This window comes from Ambystoma mexicanum, chromosome 6q (assembly GCF_040938575.1).
Source record: "Ambystoma mexicanum isolate Mex_15411 chromosome 6q, UKY_AmexF1_1, whole genome shotgun sequence".
Taxonomy (NCBI): Eukaryota; Metazoa; Chordata; class Amphibia; order Caudata; family Ambystomatidae; genus Ambystoma; species Ambystoma mexicanum.
Genome location: NC_090937.1, coordinates 456,620,125 through 456,637,857, shown reverse-complemented (window position 1 = coordinate 456,637,857; position 17,733 = coordinate 456,620,125). Strand labels below are relative to the sequence as shown.

Sequence of the window (17,733 nt, the reverse complement as noted above, 5' to 3'; positions counted from 1 at the left end):
CCGGGGGATCTCATTAAACAGTGACAGAATCCGTCCTCTATTTAAGGAAGGAGGCCCTCCTATTGTGAGCATAAAGTTTAGTATAACGCTGGGGTCATCAGCAAATTTTGGCTCCCTCCAATCACTTTGGTCATCTGGCCAGGCGCTAGATAGCATTGGATCGTGTCCCTCGGCCCTCTGATGTCCACCTGTCTCCCACTCCCTATTTTCTCCTCTCTCATTATCCCTCATCCATTCCTTGTTTCGGTTGTGTTCTCTATTTTGTTCAAGATCCTGCTTTATATTCCACATTTCGGCTATCTCCCGTATCCTCTCTTCAAAGCTCACACCCTCAGTTCGGGGTTTATTTATTAGTATCCCCCCATCCTTATGTTCCTCTCTCAAATCCCTCCCACTTTCCTGTGTGGTTGGAGGGGCGGGCCCTTGGCTGTGTACACTCTGCCTCATATCTTGGTCATTATTGTTAATTTGAGTATTAGAACTCTGATCAATCTGTTTTTTTTCTATTTCTTTCCCTTCTTCTTTCTCAATCACTATTAACCTATGCTGTTCTCCCTCGAGCCCTTTTTCGTCAGATAACATTGCTCTAGGGAGAAGAGGGTGTCCGTGCTTAGAGGGGGAAGTCAAGTCATTTGATTAGTGCCTCTTGGACCAGTTTTTTGATATCTTCACTAGGTGTCATAGATGGAGTACTACTGTTAGTCACCTCATTCAGAGGCCCTCCCTCAGATTCTACTTCCTCACGCGGCCTTAAATTGCTGCATTTAATGAGGCTTTCATCAACCTGGGGCACAGTTATATCCTCTTGTACCTTCTCTGCAATGTCCTGCATCTTATCAGCAGTTGGCTTTGGCTTGTTTTTTATACCTAAAAAATGCTGGATACCCCTTTCCTCCTTCTCTCCCTCTGATTTGCTTCCATTCAGCTTCTTCGGGATCTTTTTCGTATTTGTTTCTGTTGATCTACATTTAAGATTGCCATTCCCCCTTTTTCCCCTGTGGCTCATAGCTTCTGAAAGAGTGTTCTTGGCTTCACCATATTCCTTGCCATTTGTCTCCAGTGAGGTACCTTCTATAGTTTCTGAGACATCCTTCTTAGTTGATCCCTGTCTATCTACCACTTCCTTCACTTCCAAAGCTATTTTACATTCTTCGTTTAACTTTGTAAAGTCTAAGTGGCCTCCCTCTACTGATAGACTGCATATGTCTTTAAAATTTATATTGGTGTTTTTTATCTTCGGTGATGGTTGATTTTTCAGTTTTTTAGCTTCCGTTTTGTTCGCTCCCTTCTCACTCTTGGCTCTTCTTTTGAGAGCCCTAGCCCACATTTTCTTTTCTCTTTGTGTGATAACATACACGAAAGGAGTCACGTCTTCCTGGGTTAGGTCTTCCCCCCAGCTATCTGCTTCTGATCCTGCATTTTAACTTCCTCATTTTCCATCACTTCCAAAAGTACCGATGGACTATCCAGCTTGATCCCTACCAACTGCTCTGAGGTACTTAGAGTGGTATTTTCCAGTTTTCCACATTTATTTTCATTTTGATTTTCCATTTTTTAAATTTTTTCCTGATTAATTAGTATCAGTCTTTTTAGTTCATTCACATTTTCCAAGCTTACATCTCCTTCTTGGGTACATATTTCGTTCCGTTTGGGAGCCTTGATTGAGAGTCCTTATATTTTCTGTTAGGGGAGATTGGGGAGTTTCTTTCATGCTCAAGGCATGTACGAACCCTTCCAATCTACTCAGTTTATCTATGCATTCAACCATCATACATCTTAATTCCTGAAGTTCCCTATGTGTCCTTACATGACCTTTGTCTAAAAGGTTCAAGATCCTGGTTAATACCGGGAATGACTCAGGTTCTAGCATGTTATCCTCTACTTCGGTTTCCTTACTATCCTGGATGTGCATCTTTTCCTCAAAATCTCCTCGCCCTGGCTGGATGGGGTTAGTCGGACTCGAACATTTGTTTGCAATTACCCTATGTGCTCCCGTTCCGCTACCACCAAAAAGGACCATCATGGGGCCCTTACTGTGTTCACCAAGCTTCTCCCTACTTTCCAGAATGGATTTATGGAGGTAAACATTATCCAGACCACCACCCCTAGCCCTTGCTGGAGTTGAAGGGCCCATAGAGAGTCTCACCCTCCTAGACACCACAGGTGCTAGAAGTGACATATCCAACTGGGGTGTGGTGAGGATGGAGTCCTCCATATTTAAGACTGAGGGTCTAACAGGCAATTCTTGGACGCTTAGAAAGCTTTTCTGCACAATCTCTTCAACGAGGTCCATCTTCTGAAAGGACTCCATTTGGGCCTTTATGCGATCACTTGTAACATTGGGCAGGGGAGGGAAATCAATTCCACTTAGTTCCCACTTTTCTGTCTCTCCCACCCCCAATGTATCCCTAACATCTCCCTCATTCATTTTAGTTGAACAGGGGTTAGTGTTTTCGATCTTACTTGTTTGTGTGAACACAAAAGACCCACTTGCTATAATTGTATTCTGCCTTTCCGATTTGATACTTTTATTTTGCCGCTTAAGATGTTTGTGAGTCTCACTCAGTGTTGGTATCGTACCACTCCTTAGGGTTCCCACCATACTCCGGATGCGGAGAATCCCTCACACTTAAAGCCCAGTTCACAGTTGCCTTTTTCCCCCCACCAATTACCAGCACAATATTCTCAACCCTCCCCTTATGTAGGTGGGTGGCTATGCAAATTAGTGCAGGATTAAAGAGTCTAACTTGCACCCGCAGTGTTTTGGCTTAGACTTCTGTAGTCTATTCAAAGAAGCGATAAGAGGTAATAGGTCACCACAAATCTTTACCAGACTATCTTTAACCCCCCAACCACACACAAAAAATGCAAGCATAAGCACTAATATTCCAAGTATCCGAGTCTGGCCTTTCTCGGTTGCAGAATAACCAGCCCCTCCTAATCCTTCCGAAAAAGGAGTATCACTGTATGAGGGCCTCAACACCCACCACCCCATCCACAGTGTCGTGATTTATAATGGCCAAGATCCCAAATACAGATACTCAGAAAATCATCCTAATAATGATTATTGGAAGAAACAACACCTTGTATGGTAGACAGCTTCAATATAACACAGAGGAAATATCGCCCCTTCAGTGGATCCTGGTTGGTGTGGCCCTCATAGAGGAGGAAATCCACTTACCACTATCCTCGTTTGTCGAGAGGATTTCCAGTAGAAGTTAAATTTTAGGTTGCCCGCCCAGGCCTTCACCCCCAGGACTTAAATCTGAGAAGAAAAGCTGCACAAAGTGGCCCCACAGAGAGATCGTGGGCCAAGCCCAGCGCCCCCGCGCACCGTGAACAGTAAACAGTACTTCGATGTACTTCATGGGTGCGCGTGCGGTTGCGCTTGATCCACGTCTCTTATAGGAAGCAAGGAGGGGTTACCATGCCAAGAGGCGGGGCCACGTGCCGAGTGCACACCCTAAAGAAAAAGAAAGAGAAAGAGAAAAAAAAAACCGTGTAAGAGAACGTTTGTGTTGGGAGGTTTCAAAGCAGCCGCTAGGGCGCGTGTAATTAAACAACAATGGAGAGCGTGTAACACGTAGAATCAAGCACATAGGATCACGTAGGATCAGATCAGTCTCGGATGATAAAGCCCAGCGTGCGTATGTCCCGCACGGTCAATCCACTCTGTGGCAAAGTTCCACTCATAAGAATCACAGACAGTCACCTTTTCACTTTATCCGAGGTCAGGCAGAGATGTGTAACGCACAAAGACGTCCTCCTGTCTTCAGCCTAGGCACACTTGGTGAAATGAACACACGACGCCAGCAGCACCCGCCCGCAGTAAACAGTACTTCGATGTACGCCACGGGTGCGCTGGATCCACGTCTCTTATTGGAAGCAAGGAGGGGTTACCACGCCAAGAGGCGGGGCAACATGCCGAGGGCACACCCTTTTCACTTTATCCGAGGTCAGGCAGAGATGTGTAACGCACAAAGATGTCCTCCTGTCTTTAGCCTAGGCACACTTGGTGAAATGAACACACAACGCCAGCAACACCCGCCCGCAGTAAACAGTACTTCGATGTACTTCACAGCCTGACTATTTGCTGCATTATCCCGTACGCCTCTCTAAAACTTCCCATTCCGAATTTAGAAGCACCCGGCACCACCCCGGTGGACAGTGGCCGCAGACATGGCAACCCGCACACATCAGAATACAGCAAGGACGACGACAACATTCGGTCGTGCTGTTCACATAATTCTCTGCATACTTGTGCCTTAACAGCTCTGACATCATAATGCAGTGCAGCCCTATAATAAATGTGGCCACGCTGAACACATTGCGTGTGTGCTAGGCCTTTGCTATCCCCTGATTCCTCCAAGCACCCATCCACATGCCTGACCTCTTGGGTTGCTCGCTAATGGACCCTGGCCAGCCCTGCTAAGCCTTATTGGCCAAATGCACACACGCATCCTAATCGTACTCCTGATCTGCAAAACACTGGACTGGTGTCCCAACTAAAACCGCATTGAGACTATGATAATGGTAAAAGGTGCTATATATATGTGACCAATACAATACAATTTACGAATTATATTTCTACATATGTCCTACCATTTTGCAGTTGATGCAGTCTCTTAACCAGGCAAGACTGAACATACTATTGTTTGCATACAATGCTGCCCTTTTGCCAACAACTCCAGTGGTCCTTAAAAAATTATAGTTTGCCATCTGAAGAAGCGCCCTATAATACATATAGATTCAAAGGGTCAAAGAATGGAGATTATAAAACATTGTAATTACCTTGGAGTCAGATTTGTTAGTAAGGGGACATGGCAGTCCCAACTTAAAAAAGTGATTTAGTATTGGAAAGGCTGGTAGGAGTAACTATTTTTCCAAAACACTTTTGCCCGGAAGATCAGTGGCCCTAATTATTGATAATCTAGGGCCCAAACAAAGGCGGCTGTCCTTTATATGCAAGAACTAAGGTCCACGAAGGAACTGGGTGCCTAACAAGGGAACACATATTTCTATAGAGACTTTTTTAGCCCTCGTTTTGTAACACTGAATATTCAGCTACATTTCAAATTGAGAAAGATGGGGTTTGAATATATGATGCTATTGAAACTGGTATCATTATGGTTAAAAGTGTTGCACATTTCCCAATGTATTGATTATATGTCAGCCAGGCTTGTTGTATTCCATCAAACAGTGGTAAACCTTAGCTTGATCATATGAAGATATCAAATAATTGGTATGAACTATTCATGGGATTGCTCGAATGGTATTGTTCATTTTTCGTGTAAGCTTTATATTGGGACTTGGTTTTCCTTTACATTTTCTTAGAAAATCTTTTTATTGAAAAATATCTCATTTAAGTAACGTTGGTTTCTGAACCATACCTAAACCAGATTTAACAATTTTTTTAAAGGATTTTTGTGATATTCTGCTTGGGAATTATTACTCTGATGAAATTTACCTCATGGATGATGAACTCCATTAAGCGTTGTCCTCTATGTCAATGGCACATTGCGGATTAACATCATTTTGGTTTATTCTTATGCCCCTCTTTTAGTGGCTATAGATGCATGTGGTTTTCTTATTTTTTTGTTGTTGCACATTTTATTGGTATTTTCATGAGGTACAAACTACGGCACATTTTCAGAATCTTTTACCAACACCAAACAAAGCAAAACAGACGGTTTTAACGGTCACTCTTCCAAGTCAGGTAGAAATACTAGGCTACAGTAGTACACCTATATCCGCCTCCTTCCATTTGCCCCATATTTTGTCAAATGGGCAGCCTCAAGATTTATAAATTATTTCCTCCAACATCATAAAAACATCCATATCCGACAGCCATTTCCGTATTCTGGGCGTCTCGGCATTCCCTCATAGCATAGCAATATTCCCTTTCACCAACATCATAGCCGTGGATAATAAGAGTTTTTCATATTGGGTAAATGCTGTTTCACCCTATATTCCCAGTATTAACAGTTTTGGGTTTCTCGGTACATAGCCTCCCACCATCACAAACCTTTCAAGAGTCAAATGCCAAAAAATGCATATCTGGGGGGCATTCTCATATTGTGTGGATGTGGAAGAATGTGCCTTCCGTAGGTTTGCAGCACAGACATTGCGGGTCCTTTGCTCTGCCCCACCTGAACAACATTTTACGTGCATAATATATTCTGTATATAGTAGTTAAGTTGAACCAATCGAAGCCTGGACGATCTCGCCGGCTCATGTGGAAACATCAGTACCTCGTTCCGTTCCTCTGCTTCAAGGGGGCCAACACCTACCTCCCATTTCAATTTAAGGTTGGACAAGTCTCAAGATAAAACCAAGGTTGGGGCCTGATATAGAGAGGAGGTTGCTATTTTCCCAGGCTGCTTGCTCACTTCCAGGGGTGAGTGTGATGGACTGTCCTGGAAGTTCAGTGCATGCTGTTTTCAGGGTGTGAGTGAATTGCATGTAGTGAAATAGTTCGGCATCATGTAGACCCTTTTTAATTTGGAGATCATGAAACGAGAGCTGTTATGCGTCGCTCACTACAACCCCAACCACCAGAATATTATTGCCCGTCCAAGTTTTAAACGTCCCAATCTTGCCGATTTCTGGTTGTGCCACAGTGGTTGCGCAATTTTCACCCAGCCCATAATATTTTGTGACTTCCTATCTCTCCAGCCCCCCCCCCATACATGACTTCTAGTGGTGAGACCCCTTTCATCCATGCACATTTAGTCTGTATATGGGGCAGCTGAGAATCTCCATGTAAACCATTCATTGCCTGTTACCAGTTGACTCACCCAATCATTTTAATATTTGGCCTTCCGATGCCCCCTTTCCATATGGAATGTTGCAGAGTTTCTAGAGCTATACAGGGCTGGGGACCGCCGCATAGGAGGTACCTAAGCACTGCATCCACCATATCAAATTTTATCTTGGGTATCACACAGGGGGTGTTCTGTAAAACATATGTGTATCTAGGTAGCCTAAACATCTTAAATAGAGCGTCCCTACCTAGTAGTGTTATTGGGAGTGGTCTCCAGTGTTTGATGTCCCAGACAAATTAGTTCATAATAGGTTGATTGGTTTGTCCAATAAAGTTTGTCTGGTCTGTGCACACCTAAATACCTAGATATTTGAGCCAACTCTGTGCTATTTGGTAAGTGCAGTCTGGAGGGATCACTAGATCACTTACCTGTATTGGAAGCAGTGTTGATTTATCCCAATTCACCTTGAGGCCGTTCATTGCACCATACTCTTGGAGTATCTGTGTTACTTTAGGACCGGCTTCCAAGGGATTACCAAGAAATAGCAAAGGTTTGTCCGCGCATAATGCCACTTTGTCCTCATGTCCCCTTGGCCACAAGAACCACGTCCATGCCAGGTCGGATCTCAGCCGTATCACCAGAGGTTCATTGGACAAAGGGGGCAGCCTTGTCTAAGTCCACGCTTTAGGTGGAACAGCCTAGAAGATGTCCCATTCACCCTGATTTCTGCCACTGGTGCTTCATAGATTGGTTTGATCCGTTGCAGATATTTGTCGCCAAAGCCCATCTTCGCCATTACGTCTGAAAGAAAGCCCCACAAGACAGATTTGAATGCTTTCTCGAAGTCAGTAGAGGGGGCTGAAAGTAGGTTATGAATAGTTGAGGCATAGTCCATTGCCACGTGCAATTGTCTAATATTCACGCGGGTGGATCTGTCTGGCAAAAACCCACATTGGTCAGGGTGTATCAGCGAGGGAATGGCCTTCAGTAGTCGTTTGGCCAATATTTTTGCCAGGATTTTGGTTCCCCATTAATAAATGAGATGGGTCTATAGGAGGAACATTCGCCTGGGAGGTATTTTTCATAGGTATGACTAATATCATGGCATGACGTAGATCTGGGGGTAACGTCTTATCTCTGCTGCTACAGAAGTGATTGAGCATGGTTTTTGTGATTTAAGTAAACCTTTTCCGTAATTCCACCAGGCGACATACCAGAATGCAACATCGAAATTACGTCAGCTATCCCCTCCCCTCCTTAATATCTAAGTCAAGCTGGAGCCGCTCCATGTCAGGTAAGTGGGGCAGCGTGATATTACCAAGAATATCCGGGTCACCGGGGGGGATCCGGGTCATGGGGTGCCCTGTAGTAATCAGCAAAGGTCTCGGCTCTGGCCTTACCCTCTGAGACTGTTCCCCCTTTGCTGTCTTTCAGCTCCCTCACATATCGAGATTCCTTGTCTCGCCTTTTTAGCCAAGCCAGAGGATTCCCTGCCTTGTCCTGCACTTCATAGATTCTGCTTTGCTTGTTTCAGTGGGGCTAGCATGCATTATCACGGGATACTGTGCGGTGCTCCTCTTTAGCCTTCACAAAGAATCAATGTTTGTCATTGGATCCTGTGCATTAGGAATTCCTCTTTTAGCTTCCCTACTTCCAATTCTGTTTCCTCCATAAAACGTGTCACAAGTACTGATAAGCTGCACTCCCAAACCCCCTCTATAGCTGTTTTTTCATAGCCTGTCCACAATGATACTGGGCTCTCAACTGATGGTCCATTGATCATAAAGTATTCTTTCGTTGTATCTGTGAGTCCTTCAATTATATTGGGGAAACCCAAGAAGTATTATTTAGACGCCAGTGCGTCGTGGGATTGGGACCGTCGAGTTTGACCTCAACTAGCCAATATTCCACTCGGCAAAAATCTGGGTGAAGGTATCTATGAACTGCTTCCTGTGATATGAAAAAATAATCCAGCCTTGACATGGAGGTGTGCGTTCCCGAATGAGAGGAGACTCCCCTGTTTCAGCAGATGGAGAGTTCTCCAGGCATCCATTATTCCCATTGCTAAGATAAAGGTACATCATTTTGTGTGGCTGGCTGCGTTCCTACCCCGCAAGTGAGTTCGTTCCCCAGAGGAGTCCATCATGTAGTTAAAGTCTCCACCCATTCCCCCCCTCCCACCCCCCAAAGTCACCCACCCCCCTCAGGATCCAGAAATCGCCTGGGAATTGCAGTATGAGAGATAGGACTGCCTCAAGAAGTTCCATAGAAAGCAGCGGGGGAGCATAAATATTTACAATGCCTACGGTTTCACCCCTCATCTGTCCTATAATCGGGATGTATCTGCCCCTGGAGTCTTGCTTAACCGCCATACATTTGAGTGGCAGTAGTTTGTGTTTCATGGTCATTACTCCTCTGAAGCCCCTTGAAGCCCTGTATGTATGGATGTCTTGTAGTTAGTTCTCCTGAATAATCTACACTCAATGCCTACTACGTGTGCCTCATAGTAGAGTGTGGTCTCTGATTGATTGAATCACTTTTATGTAAATTGACACCAAGTAAATATTTGCTTTTTCTAACTTTGTAAATCGAGCATGGATAAAAAGAACAGAATATATAAATGATTAAGCTATTTACCAATTGTAATTATCAGGTTCTGCTTTTATTTATTTTATGAATATAGAAATTGAGTGCTTCCAAACATATTATAATTACAGTATTGAGTTCCTGTTGCAAAGTCCAAGAGCACATATAAATGATAAGAGAAGGGATTCATAATGCCATAGAAAATGGCATTATGAGGGATACGGCGTTATGGGCGAGATCCATGGAAACGTGCAGAGTTAAGCCAGCCCGGAGTTTCCCATCCTCTGAATTTCAAGGGTTTAGTTGCGTTATGTTTGGTCACCTCAACTAAAGTTTTTTTTCTTTGAATTTCAAGGGTTTCGTTATACCACTTTCTATTATTTTTATTTCAATTTCTTTTGGCGCCTCTTTCCATGCCCACTGTATTTTTTTCGCTGGCCATGGCCTATTGCCATGTCGAGTGGGCACGATCCTCGCCTGTCGGCATTTGAGCTCATTAGCATACCCACAGTGCCTTGCTGTTGTTGCTCCGAACTAGAGGTGAACTTCCAGAGATGGCTACTAGGTGGCATTGTGGAATGTGTGAGTTGGCTCAAATGGACTATCGTACTTTCTCATTTCAGGTGAAAAGTATTTTTCCAAACCTTTCTAAACCCACCACAACTTTCTTGGGGTTATATATCCACACCACCGCTCCTGGGGCGACCTGTTTTTAAAAATAAATAGAAAGGTGAGGTTGCTTCCTTTTTTAAAAAGGTTAACTGACGAAAATTGTGAATGCTGATATTAAGATACAAATGCACAGTCCAAATAAAGTATTTCCTTATTTCAAAATCCACCACACTTTAAATTAAACCATAACCCCATCCACAGTCCTTCCAGGATACATAAACATCTATTTATCACAAATGCCACAAAATAAAATAGCATGGCAAACAGTCGCACAAACTAAAGCAAATGTAATAGTATCTTGGGAACCGAGAAAGAATTCCTGGATACAGGATTTTAGTTAGTAATGTCTGCATTGTCCTACTACAAACTGTAACACTGTTGGTGTGGTTTAGAGATTGAGTGAAAACCCCCAAGATTAGCTTGCAGTAATCTTTAACTGTGTAGATAAATAGCAGGAATGATTTGAAAGTCAATTTATTGAGCGCGGACCTAGCTTCGAGAAGTAATGGAGCACTTTACAGAGGTGTACAACATTACAGATGCATAAAGGAGCGCTTTTCAGTGGTAACAACAGAACAGATATACAGCGTGGGTAGAATACAGAGGGGGGCAGAGGAGGGTACAGCTGTACCAGGTGGCGGGAGGAAAGAGGCGACGTGATGGCTTAGGTGTTTGAGGAGGAGAGACTGCTAGAAGAGGTGGGTCTTGAGGTCTTTTCTGAATTGAAGGATCATGGCGGCGAGTCTTATGCGGGTGGGGAGGAGGTTCCTTAGTCTTGGGACGTATGCCGAGAAGGCTTGTTTGCTGGTACTTTACTTTTTGCAGCATCGGTCAGCATTTTTCAACGGCAGGACAAGCGCAAAGTAGTCCATATCCTTCTTTGCTGGCCAGAGTACTTCACCTTTTTGTTTTGTTTGCATACAGATTGTTGTCCTTTATCAAGATGGAAATATGTTCAATCTAAGAACAGTATGTCTTTGAACGCATAAATGATTAGGAAGATGACAATAACTTCAATTTGTTCTTTCTTCTCCAATCTTTTATCGTCCCTTAACACTCGTCCAATTCTATGCAAATTTTAAATTGCTGCTGTTAAGCAAAACTGAAAGCATGTGTCTGTGCATGTCACAAGACTAGGATAAGCGGTAAAAATGCTGCATCAGCAGTTACACTGTCACGGTGAGCATACATGACCATGTGTACCCAGTATCATATTTTCAGTGCACACCTTCCATGGCATTGCACAGTTACAAAAAGCAATGAGTTAAATAATGGTACAGTTTAAGGCCTCATCTGAATCTGATGGCACACTTCATAAAACGTCTGTGCTGTTTGTGTAACTTACACCCTTTATTGTGGGGGGTGGAGGGGAGGTGTTGCTCATGTAATCACATTACTATAGTGGGTTGTTAACCCTTAATGGGGATTGTGCCAATGGCCTTTCCTACTAGTCAGCTATGGGTTGTCTGTTTTCAGTACTTTAGCATTTTCTTTAAAGGAGGGTTCCTACATATACTATTGAGGTATTTGACTCCACAATACACATCACTACTAACTTCAGGTTCTACACATCTTTATTTTGATGCCACAATGGTACAGGTTAGATAAACGTACTGGGGAAACTCTACCACTGTAGAGGCGCTCCAAATATAAACGTATCTGGGGGATTAAGCTAAATAATAATTCATGTATACGTCTGGGGTTTCCCTTTTAAAATGGCCAAAATATATTCTAATAAGCACTTGGCTCTTGAGGGATGCCCTGATCTACAAACAAATGTCCAAATGAAAAGCCTCGATCCTAAACTGAATGAGTTTTAGCCTTCTGGCTACTGTGTGCTAGTAACACAAGTTTGAAGGATTTGGAACACATTTATTCCAAGTCCATCCCTATTCTAATGAAAAACTAACTTGTTCAAGGTTTTCAGCCACTCCCACCGGATCCTTCGATTTCAGACTTCCCAGCAGGTCCCTCCTGAACTCAGTTTCAGGATTTATTAAAGATCCCTCTTGGACAATCCATCCTCTGTCCTCTCATGTATCAGGATTTATTTTTCCTCTGCCTTTGTGGGATTCACAGTAGGCCTCTCTCATAGGACCTTGGGCCACAGTGATACTTTATCCGAGGCCTCAGTAGCGACATTCACAGCACAGCCTATCTCCTAGGCCTCTGGTTACAAGACTCACATCAGACCTCTTTGCTAGGCTTTGGCACATCTCCTCTTGTAGCCGGGTTCTTTTTTCTATAGACCTGTCTGTTTTTTGTCTAGATCTTCATCTTGAGCTAGTTGGTCTGGCACCAATTTTGTTGATTTTCAGATAAATATATTTAAATGTGTTAGGAAATCGAAATTAAAGAGATTTTTCGCAACACAAGTACAGTCTTTTATTCTGAAACCATCTCTTAACCCCTTTAGTACTCTCACCATGAGTGACATTGAAGACACAAGGGTACTATTGTCTCTACAGGAGAATATTTCTCCGGACCAGTCAACAATTTGTAGTGATTTAGGTGTACAGAATAGACTTCTCAAAATAGATTAATTGAAACCTAAATCTAAGTTTACACCTTATTTGGACAATGACAATGTCATTGAGACATTCCATCAAGCACTAATACAGGACATTCCTGTGTACATGGACAGAGATACTGCAAAGAGAAAAAGACGTATTTCTAACCTGAATGGGGAGGAACTCGGATCACTGCAACAACTGTCGAAGGATAACACCATTGTTATTAAGGATGCAGACAAAGGAGGCAACGTTGTCATCCCAAATACACAAGATTACATAGGAATGGTCATTAAACACTTAGCCGCTCTGAATTGTTATAAAACCTTAGATTCTAATCCGACCAAGAACATCATTTGAGATTTATTGGCAATGATCAACGAATGGCACAGCCTAGGTTAACTTACGGATGATGAGAAAAAAGGTTCTTGAGCATCAGTGAACTAAACATGCCCACAATATATTTCTAACCCAAGATCCACAAGTCCTTCAGTATCCTTCCGGAAGTACGACCCATAATGAGTGGGATTGGTTGGGCCACAGAGGGCATCTCTCAATATGTGGACAATGCTTTTAAAGAACACGTACTTAAGATGACATCCTACATGAGGGATAGTACACATGTCTTGCAGGTGTTATCGGGCCTACATTGACAGTAGGGTTATATGCTGGCCTCTCTAGATGTAACAGCACTGTATATCACCCATGAGTTATAAATTTCAACAGTGGATTATATCTATCGGTGTTTCAGCATCACATCGTATGAATATTGAAATGCTGAAAATGTTTCTCCGATTCACTCTCAACAAAAATATTTTTCTGTTCAATGGTTTACTATGCACAGACCAATGGGGTGGCCATGGGTGCTAAATATGTGCCTTTCTTGGCTAATCTGTTCATGGCCCTATTTGAAGAGACGCATATTCTCGGCAGTAAGGAATTTGCAAACCACATCTCCTGGAAGCACTTTATAGATGATGTATTGATAATTTGGTCTGGTACAGAGGATGATTTTGAGGGATTTGTGAGTTTATACAAATAAGAATGCTTTTGGTATAGCATTTACAGGTCATTGTGATATGAGCCAAATAGACTTTGTAGATTTGAGCATTCACATATCGGATGCAATATCAATACCAAGACTTGCCGCAAACCAACTGAAGTCAACTCTACTTTACATGCTACGAGTTGCCATCGTAAATCCACTATCCACAATATACCAGGTGGGGACGTTTTTAGGGCCCTCTGCAATTATAGTAATGATCAAGATTCTGTTCAGACTGTGACCTTTTGGCTAAAAGATGTATGGAAATGGGGTACACATCAGACAATATCAGCAGAACAATGTCCAAATGCAGATCAGATGATAGAACCACCACATTGCCTCTTTCTACCAAAACAAAGGGTCCTTTCAGGAGTATTGATATTATAACTAAGCACTCAGAGATGCGCATTCCCTATACAAACTTGCCCAAAAATATTGGGATATCTTACTATTAGACAAGGACTTATGTCCTTTTCATGCGGACAAACCAGAATTTGTATTTACAAAAGCTCAGACCATCGTATCTCCATCGTATAAAAGCACCCTGTATTTTATTATCGCTGAAGGCTCCCTGTCGCCTCCAGCAATTTCCTTTTCTGCCTGTCTATTGGTCACCTGCATTATCATATTGGCCTATGTTGGACCGGCAGGCTTCAGCTGGCCCAACCCTTCCAAGGTCCTCTTTTAAGGTCCCTGTCAGCTTCCCTGTCTGCTTTACAGGCTGCAACATGGGATTACTGCAAAAGCCAAACCCTCACTGAGGCTGCTACCCCTGGTCTATCGGACTGCCATGACTCTTACCATTTTCTGTTTGGGTTAGTTCCCTCCTTCTTGATTTACCTGTACTTCCTTCTCAGAGAGTACTCTCAACTCTCCCTGTTTTGTACTAATTTGAAACTTTATCTATACTCTCCTCTACCATCTGACTACCACTCTAAATTCCTTAACTACTGATCTCCCATTTAGCTGAAAGTCAAACCTGAGTGTATTTTTGCATTTAGTTGCAAGTTAAACTTTGATGTATTTTTGCATCTAACTTTGGCCATTGGTTGTAACTTGCTAGCCCAGTGACTGTTCAATACTGCTTTACTTACTTACTCCTCCCTCTGCCTCCACTCTTTTCCACTCCTGGCGCTCTGTCTCTCCCATCTATTCCAACTGCTTCTCCATCAACTATCCTTCCCTTCTCACTACGTCTGGAAAAAAGAAATTTAAAAATGATATCTTGGCCTCCAACCCTGGTCTCCCTGTCGCTGATACCTATGTCAGCGCCTCTTCCAAACAGACCCTCACTGACATCCTCTTTGTTGTCCCTTCACTGGATCTATGGACCGCCCATATGATCCCTGTGCTTTGCCCTGTTTCCTCCTCCCATTAATGGTGGCACTCGCTGGAATGTCCTCATGGCTTCTTTCGAAGCACCAGTCGGACGTTTCTCCTCGCGTTGTCACTTCACTGTGCTCCATTTTTGTCTAATTTGGGATTAGACAAAAATCTGCGACAAGGGCCTCCACTGGATCTTCTTCCTCGCTTCTGCCTTATTAGATCCCCCTTTTCACTTTGCCACAGGTAGGTCTCCAGGACAGTTCAGACCCGCTTAGCTAGCCCCAACGCCCTTCCCTCCTTCCGATACCAGGCTGTGGGCAGCCCTCTCCGCTATCATTCAGGGACTGGGCCCAGAGGTCCCCACCTGCTCCATTCTCCCCCACCCAGCTCACCACAGTGTCACCTTATTGTGTTGCTGGGCGGCGGTGCCCCTGTCGGGCGAACCATGCCACCCTCACAGTGGCCTCCTCCTCAATTCTCCCCAACACCAGGTGTATCCCCTCACAGGGCACTGCGAGGGCCTTGGCAGGTGTCCGAGCTCACAACAACCCTCCTGCCTCCAAGGACAAGGCATCCCCCACAACTGTGCCACAGAAGTCACTCCCCCGCCAGAGTTTCCCTGGCCCTGTGGTGCCGCTTTCCTTTTATCAGGACAGTCCGCTGGGGGTGGCACCCAAGCCACAATGAGGGAGAAAGTCTCCAGAGTACTGGTGGATCCCTCGCCGGGGTCCTTCGCCAACTGGCCTCTTTACGGTCGCTCTGGTTCCTCTCCAGGGGCAGGAGGTAGACAGACCCGCGCTGCGTCCCGACACTTGCACGAAGGAAGCGTCAGCATGCGAAAAACAAATACATTATGAACATATTTTCACAATTTTCTAATTGGGAAATGTATTAATTCATTTAATTTGCTTTTAAAATAATGACTAACATGAAGTTTACAAATGTATTGCTAATGTGATGATTGTTTTTGTAAAGGTTACTTTTAACCAAACACAAAAAAAATGGCTAACCTAACCAAATGTTTGTCACTGTTGAAAGAAAAGTTTCAGTATTTTGCTGTTATGCAAGTAAGGCTGCCATCCAAACCCTGAATTCCGTACTAAACCAATCTTTCTTTTCTTTAATCTCTGACGACCTAAGCAGTTTAGGATAACACTGTAGTCAGCAAACACAACTCGTTACAGCGGTCTGCAATGTGTATACAAATTCAGTTGTCATCAAGTAAGGAACCTATACATGACTGCCTTCACATAGGTAAGCACTCTTCCTCCCACCCCTCTACCCAATCCAGTGTCCCTAAGACATTCCACACTCAGTTGTGACCATACACGATCAAAAGACAGACCAGATGAGTGGGAAGGTAGCGCTGGGTAAGCAAGGAGAGTGTTCAGCGCATCCCCATGTGCTCATGGTAGGTGATGCGAGGCACATTACTTTGTCTTGCATGGCCCTCTGCATCCTCGACCCTCTTCCCCCAACCTCTGCAGGGACTGGTCTTTTCTCTGCAATTTCCCGATTGAATCCTCTACCTTTTGACGCTCGCCCCTCGGCCTCCTTGACCTTGGCGGTCACCTTGTGCAGATTCTTTTGTAAAATGCCAACATTCAGTTCAGTCGCATCAGTTTTAACTTCAAAGGAGTCTTTGGGGTCCAGATGACACGGAGTATTTCTGCAACTGGTATGTCATTTTTGTAACTCTGCCACCTTGCTAGCCAGTAGGTATTGCTTAATTGTCCATTTGGTTTACATCTTAGATTTTTTTTGTGCCTCTTTTTGGTCGTAGGGACCAGATCTTGTGGCAAGCTTGGATCACTGCACTAAACGCCACATTAGCATCAGTCACTCATTACGGGGTTGGGCACATTAGCAGCCGGCACTCATTCCGGGGTTGGACCAGCAACACAGCAACACATGCTCCCCAATCGCCTTACAATGCAGCTGAAAAACGTGGAGTGGAATGGCTGAGAGGCTATTGCCCTCCTCCACAGTGTTTCCCATTTGATCTCAGGGACAACTGCACCTGCTTCCAGCTCTCAAGTGGTCCGGATACCGAGTCTGCTCTGACCACAGCGCTGTGGTACTGTTCCTTTCGACCATGGAGCATCTCCCCTTCTCCCACCCTCAGCAGGAGCGGCCTCTTTCACAAGGATGAACCCCATGGGGTTTTTGCTGCAGATTTAGGTACAAGTTCTCTGCTCACCAGCACAGTCCTCTCTCAGTCCTCCACCTTCAAGCACCGTGTCGCCCACGTCCCATCACTTCCACATTGACTCCCTGCCATCCACAGAATCTGCCTCGGTATCTCACACCCAACTGTGACACAGCTCTTCGCTGGTCTCCCGACACTACCCAATCGAGTCCTTAGTAGCCCAAAAGTTGAATTTCCCCCCAGGATGTTCGTTAGTGGAGCAGAGGAGACAACAATAAGTCACTCCATTGCACTGATTGGGAGCAATCCTCATTCTCACCCACCCCCAGAGAATGATTTTTACTTTGGTGGTCCTGATTTCAAAGCATCCATTCCCACGTCATTGTTTGGATCCTGGAGTGGCATTCCTCCAGAGGCTTCCAATCTTTGCAAGATCTTGACACTCATTCTGTAAAAGCAAAGGCCACCTTCGAGCTTTTTTTTGTGGAAACTTTGAAAAGTTTTCTAAAGGATATGGAAATTACAATGCAGCACTTTAGTATTGCTAAAGTCTAAACAGTGAAATTTGAGCTATGAAACGGCGTGACTGCTGTGCTTCAATGAAGCCTTTGGATGTATGCACTGCACGGGACTCGGTGAGTTTGTCTCTTTGACTGCCAACCCTCCAGACAGATTTTCTCA

The 17,733-nt window shown here is 44.1% G+C and overlaps 1 protein-coding gene across 4 annotated transcripts in view; it reads left to right on the top strand.

The window, feature by feature from the left end:
- The window catches only part of AIMP1 (aminoacyl tRNA synthetase complex interacting multifunctional protein 1), a 324,905-nt gene that overhangs the window by 95,885 nt on the left and 211,287 nt on the right, over positions 1 to 17,733 (top strand). The window contains exon 1 of one of the 4 annotated variants that reach the window (XM_069630944.1): positions 7,967 to 8,058. The exons of the other annotated variants lie outside the window; for them this stretch is intronic. The gene's annotated coding sequence lies outside the window, so the exon portion shown is untranslated. Of the gene's footprint in view, positions 1 to 7,966; positions 8,059 to 17,733 lie in introns of those variants that run through there. 4 annotated transcript variants of the gene reach the window in all.